Source organism: Camponotus vicinus, unplaced genomic scaffold (genome assembly GCF_025532165.1).
Source record: "Camponotus vicinus isolate PSW18456_S1 unplaced genomic scaffold, iyCamVici1.0 SCAF_3, whole genome shotgun sequence".
Lineage (NCBI taxonomy): Eukaryota > Metazoa > Arthropoda > Insecta > Hymenoptera > Formicidae > Camponotus > Camponotus vicinus.
Window position 1 is genome coordinate 23,266,403 of NW_028141967.1, and position 18,318 is coordinate 23,284,720.

The 18,318-nt window shown below is 39.6% G+C and overlaps 2 protein-coding genes across 5 annotated transcripts in view; one reads left to right on the top strand and one right to left on the bottom strand.

Annotated features, from left to right (window-relative positions):
- Crz (corazonin) overlaps nucleotides 1-18,318 on the bottom strand; it is a 71,450-nt gene that overhangs the window by 52,209 nt on the left and 923 nt on the right. The window lies entirely within an intron of this gene.
- The window catches only part of 5-ht7 (5-hydroxytryptamine receptor 7), a 102,305-nt gene that overhangs the window by 3,303 nt on the left and 80,684 nt on the right, over nucleotides 1-18,318 (top strand). The gene's annotated exons all lie outside the window — the stretch shown is intronic.

The following is an 18,318-nucleotide window of genomic DNA, read 5'->3' on the forward strand; positions in this document are numbered from 1 at the left end:
CCGCTCCGACACACGACGAACCTTTAATAAATCCTTGAGGCTCCGTCAGGCGAATGCAATATCGTCTCCCCGGTTGTCGCGCAAGCGACAATATGAAGCTTCAAAAAATCCACGGAGAGAGAGAGAGAGAGAGAGAGAGAGAGAGAGAGAGAGAGAGAGGGAAGCTTTCCGGGGGGATAAAAAATTTCCGCTATCGGAAATACATTCGGAAATACGCTCGCACTCACATCGGAGAACCTTCCGAGGACGCGATGATCAGCGCGCACGACAAGAGTCGATAAAGGCAAAAAATGAGAGAGACTTTGGAGCTTTGCAGCGGACAAAAGGAGTCGAGAGTTTTGCGTCGAAAAGACCGATACTCTCTCGCGAAAATCCTTGTTTCATGCGCGCAAAAAATATACGAGATTACAACGCTATTCTCCGCCCGATAAGCCTGGTCCACGGCTCGAATAATGGATGCAATGTCCGTTAGAGACGCGGTGCACGCTGGGCTGCATATTTCCTCCGCATCCGTATGCACATTTTTGCTCGTCCGTTTCCTGCGTTCCGACGCTTGCTCTTCCCAGTAGACGGTGATAACTCCCGTTAGACATGACGCCGCACCCACATCCACCCAACTGGCGTTTACCGCGTTTTATGCATTTCTGCCTGTCTACCTACCTCGCGGCATCGCTCTCACGGTCAACGGATACGCTCGTGTGCGTGAGATCTCCTCCATTGTTACTGGGGCTCGGTGCATGCCGTAAATTACTAAATGTATCTCAATGCTGCAGCTCGCGCGCACGCGCGCGCGACTCGCAAACTCTCGCCTATAAATGTATGTAAAATATATATATGCTATATAGAATAATATATAGAATACGTGTATAGCAGGTATGGAGAATAACGGAAATGTTACATTCTAGGAAGAACGGGGCTATGATTCTGCGCAAATTGCAAGATATACAGTGTATTATGAATGAGTGGTACAAGCTACGGAGCTTTATGAACGGATATACGGTGATATTTCATACAAATAGCGGATTTACACAGCTTTGCGGAAAGAAAGAGAGAGAAAGATGCGTAGCAATATCTCAGAGTAATACATCCGATGAATAAATCGAGAACGCTTTCTGCGAATAATTTATCGCGAATTCGAAGAACGGGAGCCCGAGGACGTATGTGCGAGACGAATGGGCTTAATTTTGCATCTCCTTGGGTGAAAATTGCAGCGTCGGCATCGCGTATGCGTGTTTAAAATAGCGTGGGTCATCGTATCGATGGATCGTGTTATTGACAAGCCGACGACAGCGTAGGCGGGCGCGAATCGTCATTGCAGCCGTCAACTTTTTATCGACGCGGATGACTATAAACCGCGCTCGGCGAAAAAAATTGATAAATCGATAAAACAATATCCTGGACGCGAATGCGGAAACGCGAGTTTGTCGCTCGCGATAGAGTGAGAGAGAGAGAGGGGGGGGGGGAGAAATGGAACTCGGTTCTCGTCCTTGATTATCTTGGACTGATTGCGCGTCTTGAGAAGCAGTCTCTGCTCAAGAATGAATTGAAACCTAACGAAATTAGGACGGTCGCGAACTCCTTGCTGCGACTGTACAGTCCTCCGAGGACGTAAGGTATACGTATATCCTATGCTATCCGTCATTCCATCAGTGGCGGCTTGTAAATTGAATATTAATATCCAAGTTTCGCTGGCTGCCTCCGTGTCCCCGGAGACAGAAGAGAACGCGACGCGAATCGCGGAATTTTTTTTTTTTTTTTTCGAGAACACGCGAGTCTCCCGAAAGAGTCTCTTCACGTCTTCGCGCAAAAAGAAGGTACATTTCTAAGAAGAGCGAGATCCGCACATTTGCGCAATTTTTACGTCGAATATAAATTTTACAGTTGATACACACGTTGCTCCTCGGCATCACCGGGGTAAATGTATTAATATACATAGTGTATTAATATATTAGATATATATATTTTTCCTTGTTATATTAATACACCGATTCTTCTATGACAAGAACACTCCATTTTAATCATATACGGATGGAACAATTGTTCCACTCACAAAGCAACTTGAATTGAAAGAGAGAATTCCAAGAGGGAGAAGGAGAGATATGTTGAAAGTTTATTAATAGCGAAATATTCGCAGCCATTTGCGAAATTCAGTTAACGAACAAGCCGGGAAATGCAATCACATTATTATTATTATTATTCATATTATTATGATTATAATAATTATTATCATTATTATTATACATAATTACCTCACGTGCGAAAATGTAAATCTGGCTAGATTTCTTCGCAGAGAGATCTGACATCGTATCAATGCCGAGATTTTATTAATTATGTAACATTATTCATACATACATACAAGTGTGCACGTGCGTATCTATCGGATTACATTAATCATTGTACGCGAGATAATCGTAATAAAATATCGCAAATTACATTTCCGTGCGCGATTCTCTTTACCCTGGCATGTTTCTCGCAAACTCGATACGAATATGTGCGATTTTAATATCGCATTTTGCGACGGGGAGAATCCTTTTGAGCGAGGAGCGCGAACCGCCTCAAAGGCATTCTTTCGAAACCCGCCGTTTAAGCGAGGGTCTGCCCCATTCAAAATGCACCAATACAAAATTCACTCTCGTGGCACGCGACTTATTCGGTGCAGCTACGCGCATTTTCCGCCCCTGCGTTGGTCCATTTTACCTCCTTCGAGGCATACCACGGCTAACCGCTCTCTCGCGATCCCATCGAATATTAATATATCGGCGCCGGGCTACGCTTTGCTAAAGTCGATTTCACGAGAAATCGATTCCGCCTTCTTTGCTTCGTTTCATCGACGCGATGAGAGATAAAGCGGTTAAACATCCGGGTGATTTGCAATTTTATCGGCCACGCGGACGCGAATATATCGCTCGCGGAATCTCTTTCCTTTTCCCTCCTCTCACCCCCGCCCTCTTCCTTTCGAGAGGAGCCTCCGTCAGCTGGAAATATTGCAGTATTTGCATAACGGTACACAATGGTGCATTGTTACCTTTTTTCGGTGTAACGCAACAATAATGCGCGATGGACGCGCATTTTCGTCGCACACGTTACGTAAAATTAAATATCGATGCTAGGCGAAAGTTGGATCAGGTTTTCGAGGAATAAAAAAATGTTCTCCTCAACTCGCCAGCCAGTGGCCCGTGACAGCGTGACACGAATCCTCCATATCGGGCTGCAATTTTTACCGAGAGCAGACGAGCTAGATGGAATTCGGGGGTTGTGCATGAATATATTATTGGACGCACACGAGGGGAATACGCGCGCAGTTTTACAAGGATCCGAGAGAAATGCAAAACGCGGAGGTCGAGGTGATGATTTCATCCGCAAACGAATTTACTTATTCACATGTAATTCCAGGTCGAAAACAGTATTACTATTCTAGGGAAAATGATCGAAATGAAAATCCAGCACTAGAAAATACAACGTTTGTCATAGATTGGATTGTCATATTTCTTCCTTCTTAAATATATTTCTATTTCTCCCTCTTGCACGTTCGGTCTGTCAATTCAAGAGCAAACGTATCATGAAACATGCGCAAACGATTGACCTTTGAACGGTACTCTACGTATAAACGAGCGTATTAATTCGTTGTCGTCTCCCTCTCCTCCTTCTCTCTCGATCATTTCGCTCTCGATCTCGTTTGCATCCTCGTATCTCAAGGTTCGAGCGTGCTTGACCGCGAGAGGGAAAAAGCTGTGTAACCGCGTCATTAGGACAGACTCTATAAAGCCTTAGGTGGATTTTTTAATAAAATTTTATACACGAGCCAAAAGAAAAAATCCTCTTCTTGCCGAGGGCCGGAAAAAAGATATAAAAATCAACGAAGGGATTACTTTTGATGAAACATTAATGTTAAGTACGTCTGTCGGGAGAGAAACTTTTTCCACGCACGCACGTGTTTTTTCTTTCACGCTAATGCCGATTTCTCCGCGATATTTAATAAAAAGGACCCTGAGAGTTCCATAAATATTCCATAACGTTGCGGAGACGAGGTTGGCGAATATTTTTGAATGTATTAATCGAATTTCTTTGGCGCGCATCGATCAAAGTTTTCAAAATCGATATTCGCTCGCGCGGAAACGCGATCTCATTTGCATGACGGGGTTTCGCATTCATGCAGCTGGAAATTCGACAGTCAACGGGAACCAAGAGATCTTTTCTGTAAAAAAAAGACTCTGTTCGTTTGTACGGGTTATCCATTCAATTTCTTTCTTTTTCTGTCTTTTACGTACCTACAAGTCACATACGTCTGTTCGATTTTCTATGATAATATTCCCTGAATGTCAATTTCAGACAAGAAAATTTTCTATCAATTTTCTCTAAATTAATTCTTTATCGTGATATTTTTAAATGTTTCCACACATTCTGTCGAAGCGACGCGAGGATCGTTAAAATCTGACTTTTAAAATGCTCGCCATTTCCGTGCGATTGCACACTCGAAATGGAAAGGGAGATCTTTCCGATAATTTTCCCATTGATTTTAATATACACGGATTTGGGCGCAGATATATCCAATGAGTAAATGTTAAATCGGTGATCGTGATGGACGACTCTCTTAGCGTTTAATCTTTCCGACATGATAGGGGAGGGAGAGGGAAAAGAAATTACGGCAATTTACCGGCTTTAACAATCCAATCGCGCGGGACAAAAAAAGAAGACAACGCAAGAGGTTGCCTTTTGTCCAGCGGACGAGGACGAATGGACTCGCGCGAGCGATTCGATATCCTTAAGCGAGCTTTTTCGCCAAGTAATTCCTTTCACGCCGCGCTCTATTATACCGTAATGCCGAGGCAATTCGCGGGGGTCATTTCTGTCGAGAGTCGATCGGCTTATGAAAGAGCAATGGCCGTTAATCCAGCCATTCGACGCTCGCGCGCGCGCGCGCGACGCCAATTTTGTCGGAAGGAGGTTGTACAGGTTTAATCTGTTTGTGCCCGAGAATCGATTTGTAGCGCTTTCGATAGCGCGCTTACCACCCACATTACGCTTCTAGAGATTGCTGTTTAACATTTATCGCCATGTCGCGTCACTGGATTTATTCTTCGACGATGAGAAAGCGAATGGGTGATGAATGGATAATCGGGTTTCATACAATTCTGCGCGATAATTCTAATCGACTCGCAGCTTCATCGTTTTACACTACAGTTTATCGTCCTCGGCGACGAGCAAAAAAGAAGCTGTTCTATTTCCTTTGCGGCGTCTTAATCTCGAGAGCGTTCGCCCCAATCGTAGACCACTTGGAGAAACATCGCTCGGTACGAATCTTTCCTTTCTCGCATTCCAGATGGCATAAGCCGTCCCTTGGACCGTGTAATTAATTAAATTAGACGCTCGACCTTTACCATGGGTTCGCTTCGACGTCCGAGAGATTAATTAAACGTGAAACGAATTGTGGATTGTCGCTAAGGGGACAGAGGGCGGAGAGGGGAGGGAAGGGAGACCATTCCCGACCGCGATCTAGAATTGCGAAAGAGTACATTACTATTCAGAATAATAATTCTCCGTCAGACGAGAGGTTCGATAAGCCAAGTTAAATCGTCAAACGTATTATTCGCGATCCGATCTATAGAATAAACTGCGCAAGGATACTTTTAATCCCGAAATTCAATTTTTTTTTCCTGAAATCGTATCAGAGAGACCGATTTCAGACAGTCCAGCAAACGAGGCGACAGTCCACCTGACTCCATCGATCTGTGCGCGTCCCGATAACCGGATAATGAATGACATAATTGATTTTCGGAGTCACGCGATTCAAGCACGGCACGGCACGATCCTTACATAGGGAGCCCCACACAGATCGATGCATTCGGAGGGAAACGCACGGTATATCGCGTCGTTAGAGTCGGAGCGCATTAATTACTGTCGCCGCGAGACCCGTAACCCTAATCCCGGATTAAGTAATCCACGGATTACATTCGCGATACATTCTGCCTATCGTGACGGCATCGTCGGGACTCATCTGGCCGAGGCGCGGAAAGATACGCAGATACGTAATCCACACACGCGCTCTCGCCTGTGGAAACAATTATATTTTACAGGCGCGTCGAGAAAGCCGATTAATTCCGACCAAGAATGGAATTAGCGGCGTTTAAGCTTAATAGAGTAACGATGCACATTCGGTATTGGAAATCTCGAATATCGTTATCCCTTCTTCAGAATCGTCGATAGATGGATCGAATAACTCGTAATAATCGAAGAGAGAGAGGGGGAGATTGAAAATCTCCGCGACGATGCGTCACAAATTGCAACGTGCACTTATAGCGCAGCTTCATAACACGATTATATCGTGTTGTTTTTTCGGTGTGAGATCACCATTAATGGTGATCTCACACCGAAAAAATTGTATTCTTGAAATGTATACTTTATAAGTCCTCTTAATAAATATTCTTAATAAATAAGAATATATTCTTAATGAATAAAAATATATTCTTAATTTGCAACTTCTACGCCGCAACTCGATTTTCGTGTGCGCGACGTGTTTCTTCATTTGCCGCTACCACTTTTAATTTTTCTCGTATTCAATATTTATCATGAAATGTATATAGGACTTGTATTAACGTGAGATCTAAAGTATATTTTTTTCCCTTAGCAGTGGTGCGAAAGAGAGGACGCTGCTCACACACAGGTTCTCTGTATGCATTTGAGCCGTATCCTCTTTCTGACATCACTGTTCATCAGTTTAATTTCAACCTGAATTTAAAATAATTTATTTAATAATCTGGATTTCTTGTTAGGATTCAGAATATTAAACAGATTATTTGAAATTAGGCGGAAAAAAACTTTTAGAGCAATAATTAAATTTATTTGACTTCAGCAAAATTTATTAAATCTAAAGAAATATTTTTCTCTGTGTCTTTAGAACATCTCTTTAGAAGATTTTCCTCTTAACTTAAGAGGATCCTCTTGGCGCGTATTTTAGTGGTATATATTCTAAAGATAAGTGGCATATTTTTAAGTTAAGAATACAATTTTTTCGGTGCACTTGTCGCCACAATTGTCACTTGTCGCGCGAGCAGAATTCGAGGAGGGATCGATTCGCGAATGTGCGAAATCCGCCGATGCGTTTCGCGTAAACGCGAAAAGACGGGGCTTTCAACGATATTACGGCCGAATCCCTCCTATCCCTGATTCGATTTGTCTCCGTCCACTTCTCCCCTCCGGAAACTGCGTGACACGCGCGGATCGATATCGCATAAGAGGCACGCATTGCCCATGGAAATATGCACGAGACTTCCGGATCGCCGACAGAATCGCCATAAATCCACGTGGGAACTCGATGCGAGAGGACTTTTATCCTCGCCTGCGTGCGAATTAGATACATTTACTACCACGGAGTCGGATCGATCTCGTTCAATTGTTATCGCGCGTGCCGGGCTTTACGCAATCTCGCGTTTGCCGGGGATTTTACGCGTCGACGCGTCTCGTCAAACAGCCTCCGCGCGAAAAAATTTTTTTTTCCGCGATATTTTCATCCGCGTGGAATATCTTCCAAAATTAACTCTTCGCGAAATCGAAGCGAAGATTTATTCCTTAAAGAACCCTCCTCTCAAAGAGATACTTCCTCCAGGAGAGCACTTTTAAAGAGAGATTTACTTTCAAGAAAAACATCGAGACTCTAATAATTCTTTGATGATAAACCGAGTTTTACTTTTTTTTAGGAAATCTAAAGCGGAAATTAATTACTAAGAAAAATATATATATATATCCTGTCTTGGATTTAATAACTTTAAAGTTATGAAGGCGAGTTACGCGAGTTGATTTTAGCTACAGGTTAGAAGTCAAAATGAGAAGTTACTTTCGAGTAACGCCGTTTATTCTCGCTCTTCGCGCATCTTATATATCCGTCTCGTTGTTCCGTGCTTATGAGAGAGTCTACGCAAACTTACGATCACTCAAAGTCTCATTATATATTACGTCATTTGAATACACCGCTGATGCCGCGGCTCTCACTCGACGTTTTCAACAACACGTTGTAACAACGAGTCGGCGGAATTCATGGCCAGATTTTCGTTGCCACGATATTCTCGTATCATGATCCTTCCCAACTTTGAGTAACTGACGCCTTTCCGTTACGTCATCAAGTATTTACACTATGCAATTTTCTCCAAGGATATAAGGTCGTCTCGCGAAGATCGTGATTTCGTGAAGATCGCAAGGCTCTGATACCAATATAAATAAATACCTCGCGATGACCATAAATAAGGGCGCGCCTGTGCGCCTTCGATCGTCGTGCTAATTAAAATGTAGCGTTAATTAAATGCGTTAAATCAATTCAATATGGCATGACGCAATACGTGTTACGTCACATTCACAACGATTTATTCAAACGCGATACAAATCACTTTTGTCATCGGAAGTGGTCGACGATGTGCACTCGCCGGATCTGCGGAATATCTCGTCCCTGACTGACAAACGAGCATTAGCGGTTAAATTGTGATCGGGCGATGTGAATAGTCCGATTACAGTGACGATTGAAACGTCGTACGGATTATCCAAGTGGTCCCGTAATCCGAGTCTGGAATCACGAAGCTCGATGTAGAACGGTACATTGATACATCTCTCAAAATCTTGCTCGCGTATTCTTCAAATATTCCATATTTATCGCAAAATGTGATCGCGCATACGTTGACGACGCGTAATTTTATTCCTTAGAATTGTAAACTCGCTGAACGTAGATGCGATTAATCATCTCGTTACATCGTCGACGTTGCATCACGTAATCAACGTACATGTTGAAACTGATAATTGATTAATTAACACACAATATTGATAAAATGTAGATAAATTATAATTTTAATTGATAATCAATTAAACGTATACCACGTTCCAAATAGATGAACGCGCGACAATTAGTGTTGGACAATTAATGTTGTTTTGAAGGACATTATTCTATCTCTCCTTCATTTCCGCCATCCTAATTACGAATTAGTTAAATTACACGATGTACACGTAATCGCACGCGATGAGCATAGTATACATATTTTTTAGTATCAATTCTAACCGCGCATCTCGTATTAAGTGCAAAATTATTCGTAAGCCCTGCAACGTTATGAAGATTTATCGAAAAGGGGAGGAGGGAAGGCAACGCGAGTAAAATTTTGCATTCGGTCCAATGCAATATACCGATCGCGGTATCGCTAGTATGCGCGGTTATAAACGATTAATCCGCAATATTGATTAGCGCGATTACGGTTAATATATATCGAAACTACATTATCGAAATCGTATCGAAAAGTACATCATTTCGATATTGCCCGATATATTCGTAATGAGAGCTGGGAATCGGGGATACGATCTAATTACGTATGCATTACGCGTACATCTCTCAAAGATTGCTACACAGAAAAAAAATAAGTGTCAAATCAAAACTTATATACTTAAATTAACGTATTCATTGTTTCGTATATATGCAATAATTTATAATCTTCTTAGGAGAATTTAATAATTTTAAATTTCAACAATATTATAGTCTTATTTCAATATTATAATCGTCATCTCAAGAATATATAATTATTTAATTCCACTTTAAGAAAATTATAATCTTTGATTTAAAAATGTTATTTTCTGTTTAACACATTGTTTCCTTTCCACCCAAGAAAATTAAATCTTAAATCATAAGAATATATTTTTCTTGATTGAATTATATAAAATGGCTTCATTCAAGCAAGCAATTATATTTTTCTTTAATTAACGCAATATAATCTCATTTCAAGATTTTCATGTTAAAACTAAAGATATTTTCAAAACAAGAATGTCTTTTTTTTTCTGTGTACGAATGCGCTTTTGCTTTGCTTCTTTCGCGTTGCATCCGTCAAATAAGTAATCTCCTAAAACTCCTTTTCCGTCATCTGCGAAATTGATTAATGCGTCTTGCGCCTTAAAATTCCAAACTCGGCTTATCTCACGGATTCGATTTATATAATTTTTTCCTAAGTTTTCAAAAAAACTAATATGCATATATTGTGTGTACCGGATATAAATACAACAAGAATCTCGCTCCCTCCCCGAGCATCTCGGTTTTATGCCTCCCTTAGCAGCGATAGGCGAGCCAATAACCGCTACTGCGGTAATTGCTTTTGGTATGCACTGTATTTTTTTCTGTCGACACTGCAAATATCGCTGGAGTGAATTATCAACGGGAGACTTTTCGGGCCACAATAGTATACTTTTAATTAACCGCTAATCCGCAACGCGCGCGTTAAACTGTAGCGGGATATCTGCGATGCGATCATTAAAGAGGATTGCACGAGTGACGACGGATAAATTGCGCGTATTAGCGGGGATGTGTGACGCGAGGAAAAAAAAAGAGAGGACAGGTTCGGGATGTCTGAGGGAAAATATGAAAAAGCTCGCGACGGAATTGCAGCGATATTCGCCGTAAGAGTAAAATGGAAGCCACGGAGGCAAGCTACGGAGAAAAATCATTAGACGGGCGCGGCGGCGGTTCGGCGTCGTAGACTTATCGGGTTGAAAGTTATTAAATCGCCGTGCCATGCTTCTGAAAGGGCTTAAAGTTTATCTTAGAAAATTCCGTTATCGATCGCGAGCCGTGCGGTCGGTTCGTACCGATACGTGATATCCCGTGAAGGCGAAAGGAAGTGAGGGAGAGAAAAAAAGAGAGAGAGAGAGATGATATGGGCGGATGTGATGCCATTATAAAAAGAAAACGGAGCATCCTCGGGGCGTCGCGTTTTACTCTTTATTTGCACTGTTTGACTATCACAATGTCTTTAAGAAGAGAAAGAGAGCGCGAGGGGGAGGAGATGACTCTGACCGAGTTTACGATCCATTATTAGGATCGATAATGCATTAGGAGCGTCGCCTGAACTTCACCGACCGTTGTTTCCCTTATAATGCCGAAATGTTGGAAGGATAACGATCGCGAACTCTGACGGGGGATTGAAAATTCCGCAGAGGAAAAAAGATCCTCGTGCGCTTAATTAACATTCGCCCTACCCTTCTTTTCTCCTTTTGCCCGCCGGACAAGGACGCTTGTCCTTTACGCTTGTACTATTCCACTTTTTGCGAAATCACGGGTTCAATTAACGTAATTAATAAGAGCGACCGCTACGTATGTACGTTCCCTTGTATTTTGGATCTTTATTTCAACGTCACGTTCAAATATCGAGGCACCGACCTTTTTCCAGTTATACACGAGTGAACAATTTTTCTGAAAAAAGAAAATTTCTCTTTCGAAAAAATCAGTCGCAAATTTTTGTTATGCAGATTTAAATCGAAAATTTACAACGTACAAAAAATGGGTATCGTTCCTTTGATTGAGATTTTTCAGCAGTTTATGATCGCAATTTTTTCACATCGCATAAAAATTACAATGGAAAACGCAATAAAGATTTCAAACTTCGTCAGCGACTATAGAAAACAGGTTGACAGAAGATTGTCGCACATTTGCCGAGGTCGTCTCCAGAGACTTGACATACTATTGCACAATATCTCAGATAGGATTTCGAGCACATAATTCGGATTGTATTCCGGTTTATCAAATCTTGACGTGAATGCGATAAATTTCCGCTTGTAGGTAACATTTATGTGGCGGAATCAGCGCATCGCATTTTCCACATCGCGGGTGTAATCAATGAAAAAAACGAGTAACTGGAAAACATAATAAAAATTATACGAGCTACGTATCGTAAGACTTATATACAAATTCCATTTTAAAACGTTATAAATTTTAATTAGATTCACTGTCACGCTTAAATTACATTCTCAATCGCACTAACTAAGCAAGTTCCCGTAAGATCTCGCACAGCATACAAAGTAGCTGCATGTTCTCTTAAATGGAATCGGTATATTATCATTGATAAGCGATTTTAATTTCAAGTATAAGCAAACAATAAAATGTCACTGAGCAGCATTAATTTGATAGTTTGATAATGATTGATTTTTCAATGGAATTTTATTACCATAATCATAAAGATAAAATGAAAAATGTATTTTCAATGAAATTTTTTATTCTTCTTTGACATTTTACTGTTGCCTAATATTAAAAACTAAAGCCTAGTTATCAATGAAATACTTATTGATTTTCGATGAAATTTCGTCACTCTTCTAATCGATAATATTTTCACTAATTTAGTTTTAGAAAGTATATAAAATTTGCTTACGCATTGAAATTGTCCAGAAAGGCGAAAGTTGCTCGAATTCTTAGCGTCGTCGAACTAGCATTTTGAAAATTCGCCGAGGAAGGGATTTGTATGTCTGAAGAGTCACGTCATACTCAAATCCGAAGAGTTGCACTTTTAAACTTCCTTCGAACGCGGAGATCCTCGTGCAGGATGTCTGGCGTATGGCAGGAGAAATCTCGTTCCGCACGCGAGCAGTTCCGTGAAAACGTCTTCGCATCGGCAAACAGGATGCGAAAGTGTCATGAATACACTTAGCGCAGCTCCAGGATTCGGAGAGGAGATTGCGAGTCTCGAAATTCTCTCTCTTCTTGACTGAGTCAAACTGACGAACTCGCGTTTCAGCGATCAAACTTGCGGTGAACGACAATAACGGCGCGCTCCATTACTCGAGATGCGATTGTTCTGTTTGAACGGTATTCAGGAAGGTATTATTTACGCAAGCATTCCCTTATTTGGGGATCAAGGAAGTTTATTCCGTCGCTATCGGACGTGGAGAAGCGCGATATTACGCGCACGAACGTACACATGTATCCCTCGTTGACTCGCGACGTTTAATCTATTTGTCGAAATGGCGAGTGTAGAGAGAGAGAAGTTAATTCTCTTAAACCGACGGAGACTCGATTCGACTTTGATGTATTACATTGGCAACGGCGCACATCGCCGTCTGCTGATATTTTATGTATGAAGCGACGAAACCGCTCGATGATATTTGAATTTCCCTCGCGCACCATTATCAAGTGTGGCATAGGCAAATATGTAACGACGATGATTTCGATTTCGATTTCAATTTCGCGACGATCCGATAAGAATGATTACTCCACCAAAATGCTTCGCGCTCGAGAGACTTTTCTTTTAATTAATGCCAAAGGTTACGACTTACGCGCCGTCATTTGCCCGCAATTACCGAGAGAATTCTGCGTTAAACGCGTCAATAATTGACATATTTATATTTAAGTAAGAGTGCTCTATTAAAAATTGCATCGCGAGACCGTAATTATGTTTATTCCCACTAGAAACGCGCAAGAGAGATGTTGTTCTTTGAAGAATTAATTTAGCAAATTTTCGTTCTTATTATGAAAAGAGAGTTTCGGCCTTATGAATTTTAAATATTCTCCTCGGGAAGTGCGCTTGGAAAGAGATAATCTTGTCATGATGCGCATCATCAAATTCTCGTAGTGCTATTATTATTTTAATGAGGGTCTTTGAAATAAATTAAGTTAACGAAGTTAATAGACACTTTGATTATTCAACATCGTCGTGGTAAACACATGTTGTCGAAAAAAAAAAGTAATTTATTTGTACGATGTAGGATAATAAAATTGCTTAAAATTGGATTAACATGCAATTATAACCTTCATTCGAATAATAATATTTAAACAAAATGTAGTTTATTAAAAATTATCTTTTACGCAATTATACTTTTTAATTTTCTAGTATCTTACCCGATTCGCTCCACCTCAAATATACCGAACGATATAATCTCGTTAATATGCAAATATAAAAAAACGTATAAAAAGTTTATTATAGTCTGCAGAAAAAGTGGAATGCTTCTTAATTCCCTAAAAGTTTATTATACAAATTTTCAAAGTACACTTAAAAACTCGACTCGATCTACTCGATGACAATGAAATAACATCATTTCCCGCCACCTGGTTTATCATGCGAACCGCGATATTTAATTTGGAAACTCCAGAAGCTTTGCACCCAACGCACACAGACAAGGCGAAAGAGAGAAAGAGAGAACTTTTACGAGAGCTCGTTGCAGGATTTACCTCGTTATCGCTTTCGGATTGATAAATCCCTCAATTCCGTTCGTTCGTTTCCATAACTTTATAAATAGCATTTTCGCGAGCTCTATCGAACACAGAACAATCTTGGCGCGATGTGTACACTGCAGTAAATTTTCCCTCGCGTGACAAATGAACCAAGTATAATAAACAGTACATTCGCGATTTCCCTCGTATTTATACACGATCATTATTTCGCAGGGGATATCGGGCGTCATATCTCTCTTTTTATATCAACGAATGTTTTTCATATAATAATAATTACTCGAGTGCGCCGAGTTTGTCACCAGTGACATAGCATCGTATTAATAAGGGAATACATTTGCGAAAAAATTCATATTAAAAATGCACGTCAAGCGCGTACTTTACATCAATCTAATTTTGTTTTTCTACCTCAGTGGACGACCAGAGATAGTTTTCACGAAGACTTTCATTATTCCGATTAGTAATTCCGATAATGCGCGCGCGTGTTACATGCGTTTTTTAGAAGTAACACCTTGCCCGTGAAGGTCACACGTATTCTTTTTTATTTGAAGCAACCCCTCGAAAATATAGAAGAGGCTTTTTAATATTCTCGATAAAAATATTTCACGCGCTGGAGGAATAATAGTACCCCTGAGAAAATCAAACGAGATATCGACAATCCTCCGAAATATCCGCGGCGTGAATAATAAATCGCTTCCTTAGCGTTGGAATTGCACATACAATTGCGCATGTGTGGGTAGATACCCCAAGAGACTTTCACATTACTTCTTTCGTCAAATGCGAGTGAATTTCTCGCTGTCAGAATTGCGAACGAGCGAAGGAATCCATGTCAGTCGTTAAAGATCGGTAATTTGTAGAGAATACGTGCCAATCCTATACGTGCCCGCTTTTCTGTTCTCACAACTGCAATTTAGAATAAGGATGATGCAGTGATGTAATATCGGCCCTATATTTAGGATCATTGCTCGTTTTTCCCCTTTTCCCTTCGGCTTCTAAAAAATGGCATTTTATTTGAGATTTATCATAATATTTGAGATCGCATTATTTTAAATCGAATTACACTCGGAAGAGGATTTTGCAGCATAAACAATACACATTGTTAAAAAAAAAATAATTTTAATAGTCTTTATATACATCTCTAATACTTTTTAATTTTAATACAAACTACCAAAAATTTATTTAGAGAGACAGCTTTATTCTCTTTATCTCCTTCTCCCTGACTCATTCGCATTTTCTGTACAACACCTGTATCTGGAAGCTTTGTAACGTTATATTCGAAAGTGACCCGACATTCTGTTTGATCTAATGAAACTTCATTCGAGGCCCGGTACCGAGAAGCGACAGTGCGTGCGGTTCCTGTGTCAAACGAAGCTCCGATCCTATCATTTGAACGCGCATTTGGCATTGACATGAAAGGAAGCCATCTTGTTAACCGCCGCAATAGATAAAATTTAAGTTAATATTCTGTTACCGTGATACCTAAAAGGCCATCATTAACGAAATACCATATCTTTATTCATTATGTAATAAATGCAGCGAAATTATATCGAATATAAAAAATTTATGCATTAATTTATTCATTACATTTATCAAAATGTCTGGCGTAAAATCTGCGAGAAATTATATTTGGCATAAAATGCCGTGAAAGCGTTAAATTTTGACGAAATTATTATGTTTTTTAATCAGTTCTTTTAAATATATTTATTTAAATATTTTAATCCGATGTAAATAATTATTTCATTACTGTTTCAAATATTACTCCAAATATTGTATCAAAATTGCCACGAAATAATTTTATTATCCCTCGATACACGAGCACGAAGACTTGATAACACGAATAATATCGCAATTGACAATATAATTGCACAAAATTCGACCTCGCTTCTGCGAAATGAACAATTCAGCGAAAAGTACGTGCTCTTTAGATTATAGTTGTCAATTATAGCGAATAGAGATGAAAAGCGATAAAGAGAAGAGAAGAATTGGCGGTGAGTGTTCATTTGTGGTTGAGGACACCAATTACCTCGGGTAACATCCGAAAGGGTTAAACGTGCAAAATATTGGAAGAGTGTGCTCGGGACACACGAAACCGAGTATTGAAGCCAAACGATTATTAAGACAACACAATAGTTTGTATGTACGTTCGGTTTTCCTTTTTTTTTCTATTTATTTTTTTAAATCTCGTTTAAACTTGCCTGTTGCACTATCGTAAACTACACCAATATACGGCACTTTCTCCGTACAATGTCGGAATTAGGACGACTATACGTAACGGCCGAGTCACGATAACTGACCGAGCAACCGGTAATCTCGTCCCGCTAATCAAATCAATCGCATGAAATTCCGAGGCCCCGCTACATCTTAAATTAAACGTCTGCTCTTACAACCAATTAGCGTAATACGAGCTGACCTAAAATTTGTTTGCAGCTTAATACTTCTCCACCAATCTCGGATCGCAAAAAATGGTTCCGCTAATGATTTTTAGGTCGATAATTTCAAAATAAAGGACTCCTCCCCTCGCGTTATCCGATATTCGCGCAGAAACGGCGCAATAATATATTCCAACAATATGCAAGCCTCCGCGATCGTTATTTTACAACGTCATCCTGGCGCGCGTAATAAAAAACTATAAAGCGATACGAGGTTAAGGACGTTCATCGTAAAAACCTAGTGTTCATGTTTGACCGCGGTCTTAGCGGCTATTCGCGAGCTAAGGGAGCTGTGGTTGGGTCACTTTTTTTTCTCGTATTTTACATCGTCATGACACAGAGATATTAAGTGAAAAGGGGTCTCCTAGACGAGGCTCCCTCCGAAACTTTTATCTTTGAAACATGGTCCACTCTCGTGGCGAGGAAGAAACTTTTTTCGCGATCATAAATATTCATAGGGGGACAAAGAGTTACACGGGAAGGAAACGCGAGCCGCGCTGTCCCTCCTTTTAACCAAAGGAAAGATTAAAATTTTCCACGCGATGTGTTTCCGCGCCGCGTGCTTATGCGAAATTGATATGCGAAACTTCGTATGACCTTCGTGGGGAAAGGGATTTGTATAAATAGTCTGTAGATCATTTATCTCGAAAATAATAGCGGTGCACGTGAGAACGGTTCTCTCTCGTAAACATCTATACAAGCTACATATGTACATATACGCAACTGCGTTATTAGAAGCTTTTGAATAATGGAGTGAAATTTATGAGAGATTCGCGCGCGATACAGTGCATTCTAACTTAAATCCCTTGCATAGCACTTAAACACACGATCATGCCATATCTTATCAAAGTGATGCGCGTAATGCAGTAATGGTCTAGAAAACATTCATTAAGGATAGTATCCGAGGTAGATAAAGCAGACGTATATACTTGATAAATGAAAAGATTAAGATCGTATAAAACCTGTGTTCGTCCAACAACACATGGTGTAATTTGTAATATAGACCGAAAGGTCAAATGTTACGCGAGATATATAGTCAAACAGATGTCTCTTCGTGAATCGATATCGCGTAAGGTAGTCGACAATGTAAAACTATATTGTCGATAAAATATCGCAATAGAAACTTCAAATCTCATATTTTACGATTTAAATTTCGTGGATTAAAAGACAATTATAATTCATATTGGAGATGAGAATATTGCCAGTAGAAGCTCAGCGGTGACATATTTCAAATGCAGATTGTTCAGATTTAATCATTTAACTAATATTTCGCTTATAGATAAAATATTATTTGAAAATGCATTTTCCGTGAGGACAAAATAGTGTATAAATAATATAAATATTTATATGTGTAACAAAATAATTAAATAAAATAATTAAAATTATTAATTGAAATAATAAAAATTAATAATTATTAAAATAATTTAAAATTTATAAACTTGAATTAATCATTTCATGCAATAAAAAAAGTAATTAGAAAATGACATAATAAATACGTGCGTTTATTTTAGAAATAATCGTCTTTGATTTGATACTAATTTTGAAAAAAATTGTATCACGAGTGAAAGAAAGCTGAAGAAAAGAAAAAATAGAAACAGAGAAAAAAGGAAATGACAAGTGACTGGAAGCAGATAGCGATATTTAAGCTAGTTTCTTACGATAAATATTACAAAGGAGCTGAGCTATCTTTCTGCTTCGATGTTTTTGTGCCACGCTACACGATTTTTCTCACGCAATGGAGTTTATTAATAACACGATAAATTTGTTACCATTCCGTTATAAAACTAAATCTATTTTTATCAAAGTGTTTTATCATTTCCTTCATTTTTATTTTTAGCTATCTGTGCAATAAATAATTTATTGCTTCAAATAGTTACTCATTTATTAGATAAATAACTGTCATGATTTTATAATGATCATTATGTTTATCACAGAAAA